Below are 7,401 nucleotides of genomic sequence, written 5' to 3' on the forward strand. Positions count from 1 at the left end.
TCAACTATTCCTATCACGTCCCATCTGGAGACAGAAATCTGCCTGCTGGCTTTACAATTAAAATTGAAATGATTTGATTATGGGGCTTCATTAGTAAAAACAAACACCAGGCAGCCTTCTTCCCTCTCCCCCCCAATCCCAACCCAGCCGTTCCGCCCCAGGGCTGTTTTAGGTAAATCCCAGCCAGGATGCGGGCTGGGCACACAAAGGGTGTTCGTGTCTGCAGCTTGTAGCTATAGTCAGGTGCAGCCCAAAGGAGGCAAATTTTAGACCCACAAATCACCTTTGTCTGGTAGAGATGCAGCAACAGCCTCGGATTGACGGCTCGATGGACTGCCTCCCAACAGCGGTTGTAGCGATGGCTTTAGCAGCAGCAGGACGTTTCCCAGCCCTGCACAGCCTGCTGAACGCTTGCAGACCTTACTGGGGGGCTCCCAAAGCCCTTGGGGCTTCTGATTTACACTTTGACTCCATTCCCTTTGTTCTGTGAGTCTTTGCAATGGGGCCATTTGCACCTTCACACCAACCTGGACTTGCCATTGCCGGGTCTGTTTTTCTTCCCCGCAGCTGGTTCATCCCGGGGGAAAGCGGGGAGCACGGGGAAGGGCTGAGCCAGTGCGGCACAGGCTGCCTGTGGTGTATGCAGATGTTTAAGTCCCCGAAGCTGCGGCAGTTCTGGGGGAAGTAATTCAATTAATACTCGGGGCGTTGGGAACAGGCTGTGCAGGCTGGGAGAGGAGGAATGCTAATGAAGGAGGGCTTGGGAATGCTGCTGGGTTACAGTGCCGCTCCCTTGGCTTACTCGGGGCTTGGGAACAGGCTGTGCAGGCTGGGAGAGGAGGAATGCTAATGAAGGAGGGCTTGGGAATGCTGCTGGGTTACAGTGCCGCTCCCTTGGCTGCTCCCAGCGCTCGGTTTTCTCTAGCAGATGGGATAGCTCTGGGCAGTGGGGAAGTGAGGTGGGAATTAGGCAGCCTTTCTGCCTCCAGTGCCTGACGCAAGGAGAGGGCTTTGAAACGGCTTTTGATGCTGAGTTGGTGGCCCATTTGAAAGAGCCTGTGGCAGAAGAGGTATGTGCTATTCCTCTTGCGGCATGCCGGCAGGCACCCCCGCCAGACTCCCATGCCTGCAGAAGGCAGGATGACCCCTCTGCCCTCTCCCTGCCTGTGGGCAGGGACACTTGCCTTCAGTGCTCACCTGAGCTTCTCCATCCCCGCCTCCCACCTGCACTATCTGCATTTGCTCCAGCAAAAAGCTGCCTTTGAGGCCTCCCCAGCACCACAGCACGTGTACCAGCAGGGCTGTGCCTCCGGCAAGCAGCCAGCTGAGCCGGGAACTGGCCGAGAAGACTGAGCCATGGTGCCTGCAGACCAAAGGCCCAGGCTGTCTGGGACTCAACAGCCCCTTTAGCCCTCCCTGTATAACGAGGGAAACCCAGGCCCAGAGCTGCAGGGCAGGGGGGCTGCAGCCACAGGGCTCTGGCTGGGGAGGAAACCCCTGGCTCGGAGCAGGGCCAGCCATGCCAGCTCCGGCTGATGGCAGTGCCTGGTGGCACACAGGGATCACACACAGCTTTTCCTTGGGGCAGCAAGCCCGGTCGGACAGGGGAGGTAGAGAGGGGAGCAGAGCTGGGCTTGGGGGTCCCCGTGCCCAAAATGGCTCAAGGCCATTGCGGCCTGGGGGCCACCAGTGCCCCAAGGTCAGACCGAGGGTTTTATTTGGGATGCCTTTGCAGGGATGTATTTGGGAGACATTTGCAGGGATATATTTGGGATGCATTTGCGGTCCCAAGTACCGCCGCAACAACCATGTGAAGCCACCCCGAGGATGCAGGCACGGGGCCACAGGAAGAGAGCTGTGGCCGTGGGTGTCTGTCCCCTTTGCCAGGCCGGGCAGCGGGAAAGGGCAGCTGTCACAGGAGCTGGCAGGAAGGCAGGAGGGTGCTCTACACCCCCTCCCCGCCACGCTCTCTCCTTAACTCCTGTGGCCTCTGGAAAGCCCCGGGGCGCTCTCCAGCCAGCGGAGTGACCTTGGGGACAGGACAAGACCACAGGGATCTGCCTTTTGCTGCCAGGCAGGAGAAGCCCCTCGTGCCATGGGGCTGAGGAAGCACGAATGGAAAAGGTGCATCGCCCTGGGACCCCCTGGGGCATCGCAGGGCAGGGGTGCGTGGTGCGGGGGCTGGCGTGCTGGCTGAGCTATGCGTGGTGGGTACTGCTGCCCAGCTGCTCCAGCTGACTCATGTCGCGTCAGGGCCAGGCTGGCTTCCCAGCGTTATGAAGCCTCCCCCCAGCCGGTGGCACCAGGCCAAGCTGCGGCCAGGGCAGGTGGCGGGGGGCACGGGTTATAAGGTTACACCAAAGAAAGAGCAGCTCCTGGCAGGACGGTCCCCTCCCCGGCTGCATGCCATCCGCCTGCCCAGCCTCAGCTCGGCGCCTGGGGATGCTCCAGCTCCGTCCCTCATGCAGGGGCCTGGATGCGGCCCAGGGATGGCGGGGTCTGGCTGCAGGGATGTGCTCCGACAGCGCAGCTGAGCCGCAGGCAGGGGAGCAGCGGGGTTAGTCCCCTCTGCCTGGGCAAGTGCCACCAAGTTGGTGGTGCTAACAGCATTGTTGTCCTACCCAGGCTTGCCTTGTGGGCTAAATCTTTAACCAGACCAAGGGTTTAACTTGATCAGTGGCTGGAAAAACGTGGCACCATTTCCCTGGGGCAAAGTATCTTGATCCCTGCAGAAATCCCAGACGCGGCTCCTTTTCCTGGGCCCCACTTGGCGGCTCCCCGGTGCTCGTGTCCGGCCCTTCAGCACGGGGACCTGCGGGACCCTCTGGGGCAGGGAGCACCCTGTGCCCCATGCACGGCCTGGGCTCCCAGCTGGCCCCGTCTTCCCTCCAAAATCACAGTTCGCACAGACCCAGGTGCACCGGCACGGTGTCAGCATCAAGGAGCTGGCACTTCCCCTTGCAGGGTGTACCTGGGCACGGATTGCCCTCCCAGCAGACAGCGTGGGAGGAAAGCCACCACCAGTGAGCAGAGAATTCCTTGTCCTCTCGAGGGGAACCCCCCCCGCTGGCACCACAGTCCCCCTGCCAGCCCTGCCAACTCCCCAGCCCTGGAAAGCCTTCCACAACCCCTGCCCAGAGCAGGATGATTGATCATCGTTATTAAGGCTGGAGAACATTTCTGTGCACATCCAGGTGGTTCAAGAGCAATTAGTCACCCTCTGGCGTGGGGGTCCAGGCTGCCTCTCTGTCCCTGCCAAGGTGGTAGCCCTCCGCCACCCGAGCAAGGGTCCGAGGCGGCTCCTGGCACTCCTGGCGCAGCTGGAGGGAGCCCTATCTCCTTGCGGGCTGTATCTGATGGGCTCGCTCCCCGCCAGCCCTTCCTGGGAAAGGGGCAGGGCTTTGGCAGCAGCACAGCCCCAGTGCAGGGCTCAGTCCTGAGCTGACCCCTGCACCCCCAGGGCGTATGATGGGGGGGAAGAAACAGGGTCTACAGCCCCCAGCCTGGCCCAGCCCCATGGCAGGGATTCACCCCCCGCCAGGGTGATACACCCACAGCAGCTTGTGCTTTTATGTGGGGTGGGTGCAATGGAGGGCCTGAGGAGGAGGGGTGCTCATCCCCGGGACAGCGGGTACCACCCAGCAGCCCCCGGCACAATGGTCCTGTGGGGCCGTGCCAGGCACAGCTCCAGCCAGGGGCTCATCTGGCAGCACCGTGACAGCAGGGACATCGGCAGCAGCCGGCTGCCGGCTGGGGAGGGGGAGCTGTAATGACGGTCCATCTCAGCAAAGGTAGCAGAGCATGAAAGCAATTTCACACTTTATTAGACAATTCAGGTGCCGGCTGCACAAGCCTGGAGCGAGCACTGCTGCTCGCGCCTCTGCTCCCATCTCGCAGCCCTGTGCCCGCTCTCCATGGGACTCATCCCTCCCTCTGGCCACACAGCATCCTGCTGACCTGGGCTGGTGGCAAAGCGAGCAGGGCCAGCACAGACTGCTGGGGGCTAGGGTGCCAGGCCTGTGGACTGCTTCACGTGGGCCACCCTGCTCCCACACACGGGCGAGTGCCTGGGGACAGCGCAACCACAGGCTGGCTCTGCTCGGAGCCAGCTCAGCCTGGCAGTGGTGGTGAACTCGAGCACCATGCCTGCAAACGCAGCTCCACTTGGGCTGGCTGTGCCCTTCAGCTTGGGGCAGCCACCCTGCTCCTGCTGGGTCCCCCCCGCTGCCCTCCTTCCCTGCCCACTGCAGCCCTGCTGCACCTCTGTTCCCCTCCTGGCACCCTACGGTGAGGGGATGGGTCCAGGTTTGGGAGCCCGGGCTTGGGGCTTCCCTGGTGGCTGCGGGTATCCCGGCAAAGCCAGCAGGCACATCAACACCTGGGCATGTGGCCATCCTCCCTGCGCTTCAGGTATCTCCATCCAGAGATGCACTTTGCAGCTCCCCACCCTGCCTGGGGCCACTGCCATGTCCCTGGGGACAGGCAAGGCAGGGGAGAGCGGAGACTGAGCTGCCACCATCCTGCTCTCCGGCACGTGGCCGGGCTGGTGCCCTGCATGCCAGGGACACAGCCATGTGCTGTCACACCCTGTGGGTGGACGCTATCCAAATGCCTGCACGTCCAGGATATGAATCAGCCTGGACAGGAGCACAGCAGCCACTCCTGGACAACCCGAGCTGCCTGGCAGGCTGCTCCAGCAGCCAGGCTATACTGGTGCCAAACCCTTGCAGGTCAGCAGGCAGTTTGCAGGCAGCAATGCTTGCCTGGCTCCACTGCCACCCTGCAGATCAGCCCCAGGCATGGCAAGACCCCAGCCTGGCATGTGTTTCCCTCCCCCTTGCACAGCCCTGCTCCCGTGGTGCTGAGCTACAACACAGCAGTGCCCAGCCAGGGCAATGCCTAACCTTGACCTGACCTCCTGGCAAGGAGCCGTCCCTGCCTGGCTGTCCCCCCAAGCCCCCGGCCACGAGCGTGTTCCACCGGGCCAGCCAGAGCATTCCTCCCGGGAGAGCCTGTCCTTGCCGGGCTATTTAAAGGCACACTGGTGCCCTTTATTCCCCCTCATGTTTAGGCTGGAAGAGCCCTGTAGCCTCCAGTGACTTCAAGGGAGCACATCCAGGCTCGGGGCAGCAGTGGGTGCAACAAGTTTGGGTAAAATGGGAGAAGTGAGGGGTGTCGGCACCCCGTGTCCTGCAGCCAAGTACTAGGGCATGTCCTGGGACAGACCCTGCAGGGAAGGTTGCACCATCGAGGTTGGGAGCAGGACTGGTGGGTACTGCAGGGCCCAGCTCTCCCCTTCAGGTCCAGAGACTGAAGGAGCAGCACAAGCTAATTCCCCTCTTCCTAGCGGGGATGTCCACAGTGCGCTCCAGCCATGGCCGGGACCTCAGGGTAGGCAGGGCACCGGTGCCACTGCTGCTGGGCAGAGTGCTGGTGCTGGCTGGCTCAGCACCATATGAAGGAGGCTCTTGGTGCCTCAGCTGCACCCGGCTTGAAGCACAACTGCATTATCTGGCAGGGGACAGGCAGCCGGTGTGTGGCTGCTGTTTGTTTTCCAGTGGGATGGGCAATGGGCTGTTGCCACTTTGCCTTTCATGGCCCTGTCAGCCCTGGCAAGCACTGGTAGATTGACATTTGATGTGTACAACAGTGATCCAGGAGAGGCAGCAAGGGTCTAGGACACCTCACAACCACCTGCGCCCCCCGTGCCAGCTGCAGACAGGGCACAGAGCTCCTTCTGGCCAGCACCAAGACACAGGCAGCACCAGCGGTGGCAGGAGGGAGGGAAAGTGGAGCTGTTGTTTCAGAGCACATGAAATCCAGAGTCTTGATGAGCGGGACAAAGAAAGCCCAACCGGTTTTATAAGCTGCCTATCAAGTCCTGCCTGCCTCAGGTCTCCTTCCAGTGGGCAGATCAGGGCACAGGCAGCAGCTGTGTTCTCGGTGCTCCTTGTCCCACTGTCACCTTTCACCCTCTGAAGGGTCCTGGGCACCCATGGGCTGCAGAGCAGGACCTGCCCGAGCCGCTGACTCCTGCTGTTGCCTGCGCTGGCGCAGGGCTGATTGCATCTGTGCCCCGCTGAGCTGGCAGGAAGGCGGCTTGGGAGGGAAATCCGACCTGATGTGATTTGATTAGGAACGGAAAAATCCAGAGGGGCCATCAGCAGCAAGCTGGAGGTGTGGGCCCTACTGCTGTGCAGGGCTGGGGCTGGATGGGTGAGCCTCAGAAACACAGCCTCTGCCCAGCATCCCTTGTCCTCCCAGCCTGCCCACTGTCCGCGTCCCGCGGAGCCCATCAGCCTTTCCCCAGGCTGGGAGCATTCCCAGGCAATGTCCCCAGCTCCAGCGCTGCCGTCCCTTCCTAGGCTTCGTGTGGGTGAGCATTTGCTCAGGGCTTTCAATGGCACCTGGGCAGAGGTAGCAAGCCCCCAGCCTCCCCACAGATAAAGCCCCAGGACGCTGCAGGTACAAAAGAGGGTGAGCCCCACAGGCAGCTCTGCCCTGAACCCAGCACCTGGACCCATGTGTGGGGTGGACAGAGAAAGCAGAGCAGTGTCTGGGGCCCATCCCCACCTGCCTGGCACCCACCCCATCCCTCCCCACCACGTGCCTGGTGCCATGCAAGCTTGGGTGAGGACCTGCCACCTCTGCCCCCCTGCCCAGCCCGCAGCCATGGCAGGAACCCACACCCAGCTGCCGTGCTGCCAAAGCGTGTCCCGCGGGAAGCCTGTGGAAGGCCAAGCGTGCTGCCTCGCTGCTGGGCAGGGAGTGGGAGCCAGCATGACAGTGCTTGCCAGCTGGGCCATCACACCTTTGATGCGGGAAGCGACAGGTGCCCAGGGCAGCTGGGACGATGCCAGGCTGCTGCACCGGTGGGTGCCTCCGTGCTCCGCTGCCTGTGGTGGGCAAGGGGTACGCAGCATGGCACCACAGGCTGAGCTCTCCTGTGGAGGGAGCATGGTGCCAGTCCCCGAGGATTGCAGCCGGCAGCTCCCAAATTCCCCTCTGACACCATGTCAGCACTGCCGTGGGCACGGCTCCCTGCCCTGAGCCCCATCAGCATCATCTAACAGCACAGCATCAGAGCAAGCCATGGGTAAACTGAGGCATGGAGCTGTGATGCCTCAGGCCGAGGCAGGAGGGAGTGCTGTCTCTGTCCCCAGACCGAGCCTTAGGTCAGGGACCGACCAACACATAGGTTGGTTCTCCCAAAAACCTCTTCCAAGGGGCCTGTGCTTCTAGAGAGCACGCATGTGTCAAACCGCTGGAGATTTGTGTGGGTCGGCAAGGGGGACAGCCCCAGGAGCTATGCCCTCCGTCCCCAGCCCTGAGCAGCACCGGCTGGGAGGGAAGCGGCGCACAGTCCGCCTTCAGCCGCTGCCCCGGCACAGCCGTGCTCCC

Source organism: Aptenodytes forsteri, unplaced genomic scaffold (genome assembly GCF_000699145.1).
Source record: "Aptenodytes forsteri isolate BGI_AS27 unplaced genomic scaffold, ASM69914v1 Scaffold54, whole genome shotgun sequence".
Classification (NCBI taxonomy): domain Eukaryota; kingdom Metazoa; phylum Chordata; class Aves; order Sphenisciformes; family Spheniscidae; genus Aptenodytes; species Aptenodytes forsteri.